The sequence below is a fragment of the Amblyomma americanum genome, chromosome 6 (genome assembly GCF_052857255.1).
Source record: "Amblyomma americanum isolate KBUSLIRL-KWMA chromosome 6, ASM5285725v1, whole genome shotgun sequence".
Lineage (NCBI taxonomy): Eukaryota > Metazoa > Arthropoda > Arachnida > Ixodida > Ixodidae > Amblyomma > Amblyomma americanum.
In genome coordinates, this window is record NC_135502.1 from 742232 (window position 1) to 756655 (window position 14424).

Sequence of the window (14424 nt, forward strand, 5' to 3'; positions counted from 1 at the left end):
ACTTTCTATGCATCTGAGAACGGCTTTGCGGAATCAATCCGATCGAGTCATTACACTCTACAAGCGTTCATTTCGGTCCCAAGAAAGGATGCAAAGAAAAAAGCCATTAATTTCACATTTAGCAGGGCACATCATCAGCTTGTAAGAATCACCGTGCGGTGGCGCCACTTGGTGCTATGTTCCCGTCAACAGCGCGCGCGCCTTGCTCGCCTTGACCAATAAGCGCGTTCCTAGTGGCGGGCTATGGTACACGGTGAGCAGTAGCGGTACGCGCTATGCTGAAAGTATCTAGTATCTTGCGCAGGCCGTCACTCCGTCGCAGTATCTCGCGCTTAATTTCGGGTACCAGCCTTGGCAAGAATGAGTTACAGCAATTAGGCAACCATAGAGTGCAAATTTCCGCGACGTGCTCAGATAGGCAGTTTTGATTGGTTCCTTCCCATGTTGTCATTGGAAGAGTGAAATGGGAATGAGAACCCCCGTGAAAATCGAGTTGAGGGCAGCAGTTTGTTTGTTGTATTTTGCAATTTCGCTGAATAACTACCGTTCCTATGCATCGATTCTGGAAATTCTCTTTGAGTCAGCACCTGTGTTACATAAAGAATCCATCTGAAGTGTAGCCAACATCCGTTCAAGCAATGTTTTGCAGAGCCCCTTTAAGGGTATGAAGCGATAGCGTAATTGGTTAATAGAAGGTAATTCTCTACTTTATATCCATAGATCCTTGGGAGTCCCATCCTGGTGCAGCGGTTCAGGAATGCACCACTGCCTTGTGATGACAGGTGCTCCTAGCGGTGGGCCTTGTGCGGCCCACGTTGCTCTTCCTGAGTGACCAATCATTAATTTAACTGCCACCTGCCACGGTCAGCAGTTTGCTCACTATCCGGTAGGCAGGTTGTGATGACGTGAAGTCACGTGACCTATGTGGCTCACCTGCCTCATAGGTTGCTCTATGGGGACCACCTGCCAGAGCCATGCTCGTGATTTTTCGCTCACAATGCTGACAACTGATTTTCTGGAGAATAACGCTATTGTGTTAAAAATCTTTCGAGCAGTTCAGCATCCTAGCTGCCATGCATACCTGGGCCTGCTAGGTCGCGTAGGATCCTGAACCTTCATGAAGTGTCATAGACTTTTTCCAGATCAAAAAAGACCGCAAGGCAGTGTTCTCTTTGTAGTATAAATGCTTCTCTGACTGCATTTTCAAGGTGGAAAAGATGGTCAGTTGTTGAGCAGGCTTTTTTAAAACCACACAGGTGGTTGTCAAGATTCGAGAACATCAATCTAATGTTCAGAACACTTTCAAAAGATATAGTGACACAGCTGGTAAGGGCTATGGGCCTGCTGGGTTGTTCGTTTTCCAGGTGTCAAGAGTGGTACAATAACTGCTTTTTTCCAAGCCTCAGGCATTATTCCTAACATCCACATTTTGAGAAAAAGACCCAAAAGTGCTTCTATACAGCGTTTCAGACAGATGGGCCAGCACTTCATAATGTATTTCATTGGAGCCTGGAGCGCTCTGTTTGCCAGCAGACAGCACACTATTTATTTCTTGAAGGGTAATCAAACTACTGAAATGTTTGTTAGTGCTGCCACTTGTTGGAAGTCTTTTTTTTTGTGCTTTAAAAATGTCTGTGTGTAGTGTGAGGAACTAGCAACTGTAGTGAAATGCTCCCCTAGCATGTCTGCCTGTTCCTCTATTCTTGTTCATGTGCCAGGAATTGACAGAAGTGGGGCTGGGGAAGGGAAACACCTGCCATTAAGCTTATGAACCCGCTCCCGCATTTCTAAAAAATCTCACTTAACTGTTTACAGAAAATATACAAAATTTTGCCAGGATCTTTTTTCTGCATTTCAATCGGTATACTGTGCTTTAGTTTTTGCCTTTTCAAATTGTAACAGAGTCTCATATGTTAGACATCTACAAAAGACATCCCATAGTTTATTTTGTTGTTCTTTTTCCTCATTACATCCTTGTGTGTACCATACTTTGCAATTTTGTCATGCTACTCCAGAGGACTGCGGAACAGCTAAGCATGCAGCACCAAGGATACAAGCAGTGAATTTTCATTGAGTTCATCAACACTAAATTTTCTATATACGTATATTTTATCTAGAATGGCACCCAGTCAGCTAAATGAAGCTTCCAACTTTGTGGTTTAGTTAGGATGACTGCAGGTGAGGATGATAAGCTGATAAAAACTGGCAGGTAATCACTTCAGAGGTGGTTGCTTAAAACATCCTATTTAAAATCGCTAAAAACCGACAGTGAACTAAAATACAAATCTAAACAGCTCATTGGTTAGGAAGCAGTAGGTGCTTTTATCAGAGTTCAGCAAACGAACACTACTACATAGAATAAAATCCTCTTTATTTTGGCCTCTGGTATCTGTATCCTCACTTCCCCAAAAAAAGAAATGTGCCGTGAGGCCTACAACTACCAGACAGGGCTCTGGCAGTCGCTCTAAAAGATTCTCTAACTCACTGTGAGTTGCTTTCAGGTGTGGTTCAAGGTACACTGTAATAGTTTTATATGTAAGCAGCGTGGCTGCTACAGGTGGTGGTGGTAGTGGTTTTTTTTATTAAAATAATAGTAAAAAGGAAGGAAAAGATGTTTGCTAGCCCTGACATCTGCCATCGATACTGAAGCACCTGAGCTGGGACAGTGGAAATAAAGGATAGCAGGCAGAATGGAGAAATGAAATGAAAGAGGTGAGGGGACAGGAAGAGAGGATAAGGGGAGCTGCTACGGACTCTAATCGAGTTTTAAGTGTCACTTCATGAGCTGCGACTCCACTTTGTACCATAATGGCGATGCTGCTGAAGAGCCTGCTCACCTGCTCTCCATCACAGCGGAAGACATTATTGTTCTTAAGCAAATTTGTATGCTGGGGACCTAGGTTTGTTTCTTGTGTGCAAATGGCGACAGGAGACAGTGAAGCAAACATATCTTTACGTTGTTTAACATGCTTAAAAGTTTCCAGCAATTCTAATGTACTATGAACATCATTTTATTTTATATGTGTAAAGTGGAAAAACTAGATTAGGTTTTTATTGGCACCGTGACTCAGAGCCGACTCAAGGAGGCCCGCTATCCATCCGACGTGGACAGCAGAGAGCTGCCCTGGGTGATGTCTATCACCTCTTCAAAGGAACTGGACGACCGTGCAGAAGGCACATGGACATCCGAGTTTCACCTTGACCTGTGGCTTAGGGCTGCGGGGGTCTGTGCAGCCTGCTTTGGGGTTGGCGGAGGCGCAGATGGCCCAGTCACAGGCTCACCGCATGCAGCTTAGACAGGTGCCGAATGCTGGTGTGGTGTGCCTTTCCCATTCACCACATCAGCAAAGTTTATTTTTTGCGGTGAAGGAGAACAAATCTGTTGTAAGAGCAAATCGTCACCTTGCTTCTTTGAATGAAATGTTTTCACTGGTTTTCAGCATGATTATTTACTTCTCCTTCTTCCCAGACAGACAAACCCTGGAGAATGCAGCATGGTATCCTTCACAGTTTGCACACCGTGAGGCAGCATCACATTCCTCAGAAGAGTGATCCGTCAAAGTGCATTTCACGCCCAAGTTTTGTGGCTGTGACAACTCTGTGAGCCGTGGCCAAACCTCTGGCAATTGAAACATCTGCACGGGTTGGGTATAGTATGTGTTGTGTTGTGTTGGGATTAATGGCACATAAGCAGCTAAGGCTATCATGCGCCAGGCTCAAGGTATATGAACACTTTTCTGTAGGTGGGAGGAAACATGGTTGTGTAGAGGACTTAACTTGCTATTTCGTTCTGGTAGTAATAAGAGAAAGAAATTTTATAAATGGCTAAAAATAAACGCTTTCAAGAAGGTCAGATAACCTCAGTAGCCATCCTTGGCTGGGCAAGGATCCTGAGGCTCCCAACCATTCAAATAACCACCTCAGCCCTCTTCTCATGGAATGAGAAAATGGCTGAAATGCATCATATTATAAAGCAAAGCTGTGGATAAAATTTTAGTTTCTGAAGAACACCTGCTTCTTTTAAAAAGCTAAAAATGGAAGATATGTTAACAATGGCATTTTCGCCTAAAAGCAGCGCTGGGTGTAAAGGAGTGTATTCATTATAAAACTTTGTAAAGTGCTTATTTCTTAGTTTTTCGAGTTTTGCACAAGAGAATAAATAATGGTTTATTGTTAGTTTGTCTCCACCTCTTTCACAACGAGGTTTGTCTTGTTTCGTTAGTAAGAAATTATGTGTAATGTGTGTATGTCCAATGCAGAGACGACATAAAATTACTTCAATAAATCGTTCCTGGTGCCTACAGGTCTTCCATTCACCCAGGACAGGTTTTACAAAGTGCAGCTTGTTGTTAACCTCGTTGTCCCAAGAAGCCTGACATTTTTCTCTCAATTTATTCTGGACTAACTTGATGCAGTCCTTATGCGGTATGTTTACTGGTTTTATTTTTGCGTCAAGGGCAAGTGCGGCGCTTGCATCAGCCCTCTCATTTCCGCTGATACCCACGTGACTGGGAACCCAGCAAAACTTTATTGTATGTCCTTGTGAAGCAGCTCGTATTACATTATGTATTATGTTTCCTATTAAGGGTTCGGTTGCATTTCTGGGGTTTATTGCTGTAATTACGCTGAGAGAGTCACTGTAGATAACACTGTTCTGTATGTTTTTCTTCAATATTTGTTCTACAGCTAGAGCAATGGCGTAGCATTCTGCTGTAAAGATTGCAGCGCACTGAGGCAGCCTGACCACTTTTTCCCATTTCCCTTGCACTATCGCGCTCCCTACGTAGAGTGCTGTCTTTGATCCATCTGTGTAGAAATCTGTGCAATTCTTGTATTTTTCACTTACTCCAAGAAACTCTTGCTGTATATATTCCAGTGGGGTATGTCTTTTTTGAATGTGTGTCAGTGCGAAATCGCATACACCAGGAAACAAGTACCAAGGTGACAACCTATCGGGTCTCTGGCCAACACCAGGAAGTGCATCTAGTATGTTTATTTCTTGGCATATTTCTTCAAAGCGGAGGAGCAATGGTTTTACAGCTTGAGGTTTGTTGGTGAACAGTGTTCTGGATGGGCATTTTGTAACTATGGTGTAACAAAGATGTTTCGGTAGCGACCTTATTTTCAGTACGTATGCACAGGTAAGCATTGTTCTCCTGTTGGTGAGGGTCGGTTCATTTGCTTCTACGTGAAGGCTATTTATGGGTGATGTTCTGTAAGCACCAGTTGAAAGGCGCAACCCGAGGTTTTGTACTGGATCTAGCTTTTTAAGGTATGATGGCCTCGCAGACCCATAAACTATGGATCCATAGTCTAACGAAGAGCGTACTAGAGAGCGATAGATGTGCAATAGGCACCTCCTATCGGATCCCCAACGCTTCCGTGAGAGTACTTTGAGTATATTCAGGGATTGGGTGGCTTTCTTTTTTAGGGTGTTTATATGTGGTAGAAACGTTAGCTTATTGTCAAAAGTTAAGTCTAAAAATTTGTGTTCTTGTTTTACTGGAAGTGTGGTGTCGTTCAAGTGGAGGGTGGGATCAATCTGCAGTCCTCTCTGCAGCGAGAAAAGAACCACAACAGTTTTCTGTGGAGAAAACCTAAATCCATTTCTGTCTGCCCAAAGTGCTAATTTGTTTATTGTGAGTTGTAGTTGTCTCTCACAAGTTGCCAGGCTAGAAGATGTGCATGCAATTTGAAGGTCATCAACGTAGACCGAGTACATAATGGGCTGTGGAATTATACTGGTTGAAGAATTCATTTTTACTATGAACAATGTAGTACTTAAAATGCATCCCTGAGGATCGAACGCCGTTTTCCTGAGTAAAATTATTTGAGAGGGTTGCGCCGAGACGAACTTGGAAAGAACGGTTGGATAAAAAGTCGCTCAAATATTTCAATATCCTCCCGCGGATACCAAGCTCTGCCAGGTCGCGAAGAATCCCGAACCTCCAGTTCGTGTCATATGCCTTCTCCATATCGAAAAAGACTGAAAGGCAGTGTTGCCTGTGTATAAAGGCCTCTCGGATTGTGTTTTCCAGGCGGACTAAATGGTCGACTGTGGAACATGTTTTTTTAAAACCACATTGGTGGACATCAAGAAGCTCTCGGGATTCTAGAATAAACATTAATCTAATATTTATAACACTCTCAAAAGATTTGGCAAGACAGCTTGTAAGGGTTATAGGCCTGTAACTGTTAGGGGAGGTTGGTGGCTTTCCTGGTTTTAGAAATGGATCAATAACGGCTTTTTTCCAAGCAGCTGGTATTTTCCCTACTACCCATATTTTGTTAAAAAATTTTAACAGAACTTCTACAGATTGCTCAGATAGATGGGACAGCATTTCATAATGAATTTCGTCGTGGCTTGGTGCAGTTTGTTAACCTATAGAAAATACTCTCTGTATTTCTTGAAGTGTAATCAAATTATTGTAAGGCCCGTTTGTGCTGCCTGCCATAGGGAGCCTTTGTTTTTCAGTTGTGTTTTTGTATTTTAAGAATGACTGTGTATAGTGGGAAGAACTAGAAACTATAAAAAAATGTTGCCCCAAAATGTCTGCTTGTTCTTTAATACTTGTCTGAATACCAGGATCCGTCAGCAGAGGAAGGGTGAATGGGGAATAGCTGCCATTTACTTTTCTGACCTGCTCCCACAGTTTTTTTGATGTTACCGAGCTGTTTATTGAAGACACATAATTTTGCCAAGACATTTTTTCCGCGTTCCGCCGTATATATCGGGCTTTAGCTTTTGCCTTTTTGAAAACTATTAGATTTTCGTGAGTAGGATACCTACGAAATACACCCCAGGCCTTATTTTGTTGTTTTTTGGCTTCCCAACATTCTCGCGTCCACCATACCTTGTGGTTCTGGCGCACCACGCCTGTGGACAGGGGAATACCTAGCCGTGCAGCATCGATATACACTTTGTGAGAATTTCATTGAGTTCATCAATGCTAAGTGTTTCTGAGTAAATGTCTTCTAATCTAGCCTTTTCTCTAAACAATGCCCAATCAGCTAATTGTAGCTTCCATCGCCGTGGTTTGGTTGGGATGACTGCAGGAGAGGATGATAGGCTTATAAAAACTGGTAGGTGATCACTCCCAAACGGGTTGTCTAAAACGCCCCACTTAAAATCGCTAAAAACAAAAGGTGAACAAAAAGACAGGTCTAAACTGCTAATTTTCTCAGACGTTGGGGAACAGTATGCGGCCTTTTTCGTATTTAAAAGACTTACATTATTCGTCAGGATAAAATCTTCGATTATTTGACCTCTAGCGTCACAGCGTTCGCTTCCCCACAGGGAGGAGTGAGCATTAAAATCCCCAAGTAACAGATATGGCTCCGGAAGTTCTCTGATCAGTTGCTGTAGATCATGGAGTGTTAACATAAAATGTGGAGGAATGTATACGGAACAGATTGTTAGTGTTTTGTAGCTTACGATACTGACTGCAACCACCTCAAGTTTTGTTTTGAGTTTAATTTCTTGAGCAGGCACGCCACCTTGAACGACTATCGCGACGCCTCCCGATAGCCGATTTGCCTGCTCTCGATCGCGTCTAAAAGTTTTATAATGTTTCAGGATATGTACATGTTGTGGATCAAGATTGGTCTCCTGAAGACATAAAGCTGTGGGTAACATTGACCCTAAAATATGTGTTATGTCGCTGTAATTCTGCATAAGTCCTCTACAATTCCACTGAATTAAAAAAGCCATGTTTATGTTTTTGAGAAGAAATGAAGTGGGGTTTACTTATGTGGTGGGCCCGTTATGAGAGGCCTGTCTTTTTTCCACTCAAGAGAGCTGTTCCGCCTCTGTAGTGGAGGCGGTGTGGGTGCTGTATCCATCACCTCAACCGAGGTGCTGGAGGACCGCAGAGGGGCCGCGGTTGTGTTAGTTTCAGGCCTCTCCCGACGGGGGAGGTCCTGCGGGATGCCGACCCATGGACCGGCGCTCCCTGCTTTGAGAGTGGCAGAGCAGCCTTCGCTGTCCCTGCCTGGGGCGTGGATGGCCCTGCCACTGGCTCTGTGAAAGCAGCCTCGGCAGGTGCCGTAGTGCTGTGTGGTGCTACGTCCCCGCGCGCCACATCAGCAAAGTTGGGTTTTGCTGTGAAAGGGAATGTGTTCGTAAGCGCAAAACGCCTCCATGCTACTTTGAATGACATGTTTTCTTTTGTCTTTATGGTAATTATTTCCTTTTCTTTTTTTCAGGACGGACATGCCCTGGAGTACGCTGCATGGTCTCCTTCGCAGTTTGCGCAGCGCAGTGCTGCGTCACATTCCTCAGAATGCTGGTCTTTCGAAGCGCATTTCGCGCAGGTTTTGCGGCCACGGCAACTTTGTGAGCCGTGGCCAAACTTTTGACAGTTGAAACATCGGCGGGGATTGGGTATATAATGTCTGACGTTGACTTTCAAGTATCCAACTTCGATCGTTTCGGGCAAGGTACTGGTGTTAAATGTGAGGACCATGTGTTTGGTATCTATTTCTTTGTTATCCCTGCGGATCTTGATTCGGTGAACGTTGATTACATTCTGGTCAGTAAGCCCTTCAAGCATTTCAGCTTCTGTGATATGGATAAAGTCTGATTCAGAGATTACACCTCGGACTGTGTTTAGAGATCGGTGGGGGGTTACAGAGACAGAGATGTCCCCTATAGATGCAATGTTTGAGAGTTTGGAACACTGGATGCTGTTGCTCAGCTCAAGAACTAAGTCGCCGCTGGACATTTTTGAGACCTTGTAGCCAGGGTCCAAGGTATCGGTTAAGCATTTTGACACAAGGAATGGGGATATTATTCTTGCCTGTATTCCGTCACTTTCCCTGTGGATTACGTGGAACTTTGAAAATGTTTGTCTCTTTTTTGAGAAAAAATCAGCTGCTTCGTTCCGCCCTCTTTTTAGAGAGCGATCAGGTTTGGATAAGGGTGGAGCCATGAAAAATTTTAGTTTTTCGGTCATGGTGCCAGCCACCCACCACGGAGTCCAACAAGGGGACGGGACAAGAACTTGAAAGCAAGTCCTGCCCACGCCAGCTGTACACCTCAACTATAACCAAATATGACTCAACTCAGGGTAGTTGGTCACACAAGGTTAACCCTCGCCACTAGGAAAACAGGAAAAACCAAGAAGTGAGTAGGATGTAGGGGAGTTGTGAGACAGAGATAGGAAAGTGAAAGATGGAGAGGAGGATAGGAAAAGGCGACTGCCGATTCCCCCCCGGCCTGACCGATTCCCCCCAGCCTGACCGGAGGTGCCGTCTGCAGGAAGCTGGGGCCAAAGTGGTGTGTTGCCTCCGCCAAGGGGCCTTAAGGGTCCAAACGCTCGGCATCGGCTCAACCACCAGGATCCCCTTTTCCCCGGACACAGCGATGCCACGCACGGCGAGGCGCGGGTGCTCGGGTCCGTGGTGATGCACAGTTCACCATCATCCCCTTGCGGGGATGTCCCTGCGGATGCTCGGGAACCCACGGTGTCGCCACTCACCGTCACGACGCCTGCAAGCTGCAGGCGCCCCCCTGCGGGGTGGGTATAGTATGTGGTCTTACAATTATTTTCAGGTATCCCACTTTGATGGTGCTGGTGTTGAATGCAATGTGCTGGTATTGAATATGAGGACCAGGTGTTTTGTGTCTATTTCCTTGTAATCTTTCCGGACCTTGATCTGGTGAACATCAATGACATCTTGGTCGGTGAGCCCTTCAATCAGTTCTATTTTTGCGAGGTGGAAAGAATCAATTTCTGAGATCGCACGTCAAAGTGTTTATAGAGACCGATCTGAAGTGATAGAGACAGCGATGTCCCCTATGGACAAAATGTTTGAGAGTTTTGTGTATTGCACAGTGTCATGCAGCTCGAGCAGTAAGTCGCCACTGGCCATTTTGGATACCTTGTTTGGTTTATGGTTTAGGGGGGTTTAACATCCCAAAGTTACTCGGGCTAAGAGGGCCATCGTAGTGAAGGGCTCCCGAAATTTCGACCACCTGGGGTTGTTTAACTTGCACTAACATTGCACAGTACATTAGACCACTGCAGTCGGGCTTGAACCAACATCTTTCGGGTGAGCAGCCGAGCACCATAACCACTGAGCCACCGCAACTACCTTGTATCCGAGGCCTAAAGCATCTGTCAAGTACTTTGGTACAAGGAATGGGGATATGATTGTTGTTTAGTTTCCTTCTATTTCATTATGGTTGACATGGAATGTGGGGAATGTTACCTTTCTTTTGTGAAAATGTGTGCTTTGTTCCGCCCTCTTTTCAGAAAGTGATGCTTAAGAGAAAAACACTAGCCATAAAAGTATGTGGTGTTCTGCTGTGGTGCCAGGCACCCACCATAGAGCCCAACGAGGGGACGAGACAGGAACTTGCAAGCACGCTTTGCCCATGCCAGCTGCACAACCAAACTATAACCAAATACGGCGTAACTCAGGGTAGTCCACCACACAAGGTTAGCCCTGGCTGCCCATGAAAAGAAAAAAAAGAACAAAAGAGGAGGAGAAGGAAAGTTGAGAAAAAGAGGCTGGGAAAGTGAAAGGTGGACGGGAGGACAGGAAAAGGTGCCTGCCAATTTCAATGATCGGGCCAGGCCAGGGGTGCCGCCTACAGGAAGCTGGGGCCAATGCGGTGAGCTGCCTCTGCCGAGGGGCCTTAAAGGTCCAAACACTCGGGTCTGGTTCAACCACCAGGATACCCTTTTGCCCGGGCACAGCTGAACCATGCATGGCTAAGCATGGGTGCTCGTGTCCGCGGTTATGCACTGCTCGCCAACGTCCCCCTGCAGGGATGTCCCTGCAGGCGCTCAGGAAATCGTGATGTCGCAACTCACCATCATCTGCATGTTGCACATGCCCCTGTAGGGACAACGCACGAACCTATACAGATCCCTGTTCACTGAGTGTACAACACGTCATCATGCTCAACAAACAAAGTTCCTGCATATTCCTGAAACAAGTCAAGGAACGCCGCTACTGACATACTTTTGGAGGACAAAAATTGGGAGAGTTCTTTCGGTTCCATAATAAAGCATTTAGTTGTTAGTCAGTGCCGAGTTTGTCTCACCTCGTTCTCTTTTGTTTTCGTCTTTCACGCTGTAGAATTATGGAATTGAATCAACTCGCCCAACTTTTTGTCCTCCAGAAGTGTATTGCTAATTCTTTTGGCTCTATTTCATGTGCAACTTTCAACCTTAGTGACTTCTGTAATCTTTGTGTTTTAACCATACTAACTGCAGTCAGTGCCTACAGAGCAAGAACTTCGTCATGGTACTCGAGACAAAGCCTTTGCCCTCCGGATGTTTAGACCCTGTGAGGATGGATGCAACCCTCGCCAGGACATTCCAGGAGGATTTGCCGCATTCTCTGTTCGGTGTGGTGGAGACAAGCCAGGTTTTACAAGGATTACCTGCACATCCAGTGCATCACCCAGAGGGGAGAAAGACATCAGCACTCTGTGTTCAGTGAATGGTGTAGAACGGTGGATCACCTGACTAAGTTACCATGAAACAATGTACGACCGACACTGCCTACCAGGAAAAGAAAGACAAAGTCCAGAGACAATGTACTTGTTCTTGGGGCAAAAGAGGTTCCCGAGCACCATTTACGCACCCTGGAAAAAGGACCGAAGTTTTCCTTTGAACCAAATCTCGACCACGCGGATTTGTTGGCACTCTCACAACAGATATTGAGGCATGCCTCCCAACAGGAAAGGCCAAGATGCGTGGCTGAGTGCTCTGCAGTTGTAGTTAATCTGCAATGCAGGCAGCCCTCCACTGATGGTGTTAAGCCGTTGGAGCGGTTTTTGGTCAGCAAGGGGTTCTGCCCGGTCCTATCTGACAAAGAGGGGAACTTTGTCATTAACGAAGGAGGAATTTTCAAGGAACAGTCACAGGCGGCGATCCAGGGGAACTTTAAAGAGGTGAAAGTGAAGCCTTCTACGATGAAAAAACGAGCTCCGGCCCTCCTATGACGGATGGACCTTGAAGGCATGTGTTCCAGTGTCAAGAATGTCAAGAGTCTTCAGCTTAAAGTGTTCGGAAGTTCCCTTCTGAGCCACAGTGTCCGAGAAAGACTCGTGGCAGCCCCCCATCTTGGGCAATCTCCAAGAGCATCTACCTTCATTGACTTTGGCAGACCCCTTTAGGGTATCCAGTTCAATGGGCATTGTGTAGTTCCTTTAGTGTAAGTCCCTCACGCAATGTTCCGATTTTAGTCTGAAAGTAGAGGGCTTAATTTGTTCCGTCCCTCGTTCTCCTCTAATGAATTGTGTCAAGGATTGCATCACCCTCGATAATGATGAGGAGGCGTTCATCCAGAGGTCTGGTATTTCCGTTGAGAGCTTTCTACAGGTCCTATCGTTTTACCTGGATTCTACCTTTGTTGACTGGAAGGACAAAGTGTACGTATGTACAGCAGTCTGGTGTTTGCATTGGTCCCCGAGTGGCCCCGATTCTGAGTGACATTTACCTTGGTAGAATGGAAAAAGAACTACAACCATAGTTAGATGAACGGGTGATAAAAGTTCTGACGTATGTTTATAATTACACTGTCTTCACACGCATTCAAGGACCAAATGTAGCTGTGGCCGATCAAGTCATCGGGGTATTTCAAGAGGCCTCGTATGGAATGAAGTTCACCGTGTAGCTGCAGAAATGAAGATGAATCCAATTTTTGGACATAAAAATCATATTTCAAGAAGGACATGTCTGCTGAGAATATGGCCCCTGGTCAGCCAAGCTATAACTCAGGACATTCCAAAACTGTCAAGCAGGAGGTGGTGGCCACGTGTCTCAAAGCATCACTGGCTAAATGATGCCCTCACAGAATGGAAGCTTCCTTGAAAATGCAAGCTGATCACCTGAAGGAAGCTGGTTTTCCGGAAGTGACGCTAGGGCAATTATGTGAAAGAATGGCCAAGAGAATGAAAAAAAAAGGCCCCTCCACAGGATTGTGATAATTCGGGGGGGATATCATATCATTTGAAGACGACTGGTGTTAAGTATGGGATAAGAGTGGTTTTCAAAGCCGAAGATAAGTTTAAAAGGATTTGCCCAGCGATCAGCAGACACCACGAGGGGGTGCAGTGTTCGCCATGAAGTGTCTTTTGTGCCCTGCAGGAAAGGGGAGTTTATTATATTCCTCTCTCCTGTCGTAAGACGCATATAGGGCAAACTGGGCAGTGTGTGAATTCACATGTAAAAGAGCACCTGGATTCGCTGGGAAAGCCTCCTAGCTCTAATCTTGTTCTGCACTGCCGAGTAGGCAGAGGGTGTCAACCCGATTTTAAAGGCACGCAGATCCTATACAGAAATTGCAGCCAAGTGTCAAGTGAAGTGGTCGAAGGGTGAAGTGTGTGTCGCAAAGGCTACGGTGACCCTACACAAAAATGAGACTGGGATCCTGCGATCTACGATTTCAAGACCTGATTGACTATGACAGTGCATTGTGCCATCTTCACCTTGTGTTTTTGTTGCTTGGTGTTTTTTTTCTTAGGAGCTGGGGTTCGTGCAAACATGTCACGCTGGTACCGGTTGAAGCTTTTTAGCGATATATTTTTTTAACTTCAGGGAGTGTTCGTTGATTGATCTTGTTTTCCTGCAGCCTATAAATATTGTCTCTTGTGAATAAAGTATTTAGTTGTTAGTCAGTGCAATGTTTGTCTCAACTCGTTTTCTTTCGTCTTCCTCTTTCGTGCTGTAGAATTATGGTACTGACATATCACATGTGTTCCGAAACTACATGAACCCATATTTTTCAATGCCAGCTTGAATCGCTTTTCTGTACAGCACCATGTGGAATGCTGTAATACATGTCTCTTGTATATTCATAAATGCAAGATAAAGGTGCCTTTGTCAAAAAGTTTATGACCTCAGAGGACTGATTAATCTTGTACGTGTCTTTGATGTGAAGAACACCGAAATTCATCTGCAGGTAGTTCACCACCATCCTCTGCAACAAGTCCTTGTCCTAGATGATGACCCTAACCAATTGCTTTCCTTGTGCACTTTAACATTTGCATCAACATGGACGAAGATCCTACGAGCTGCTCTGTTTGGGGCAGGAGCATGAAGCCACTCTTGAAATTCGAATCAGGGCATTCTAAGGTTGTCAAAAGAGGCATGGCAAAGGCCCGCTTGTTACAAGCAATGAAGAAGTCTCGCCACCATCAGATGCAAAGGAGCTTAGACTTTTGGGGTGCCAGGCTTTGAAATGTGGCACATTTTACCACCACGGTAGTGGAGGACTACTTAAAGCTATTAAAGGGGAAGGCCCTCAGTCAGGAAGCAGTGAACAGGAAAGAAAAAGGCCAGTCGTAATTCACATGTGCATAAAATCCCGCACTGCACCAAAAATATAGCTAGCAGGCACAACGTTGAGCTGGTCTTCTCTGCTCCAAGAAAATTGAAGTCAATGTGTCAGAAGGTGAACTGCATC

The 14424-nt window shown here is 45.2% G+C and overlaps 1 protein-coding gene and 1 long non-coding RNA gene across 8 annotated transcripts in view; one reads left to right on the forward strand and one right to left on the reverse strand.

The window, feature by feature from the left end:
• Sbp2 (SECIS-binding protein 2) overlaps positions 1-14424 on the reverse strand; it is a 169031-nt gene that overhangs the window by 21007 nt on the left and 133600 nt on the right. The window lies entirely within an intron of this gene.
• LOC144094513 (uncharacterized) lies at positions 4496-13851 on the forward strand. The gene is made up of 3 exons (XR_013306505.1): positions 4496-4986; positions 8206-9518; positions 11226-13851. It is a non-coding gene; the product is annotated as an uncharacterized LOC144094513 (long non-coding RNA).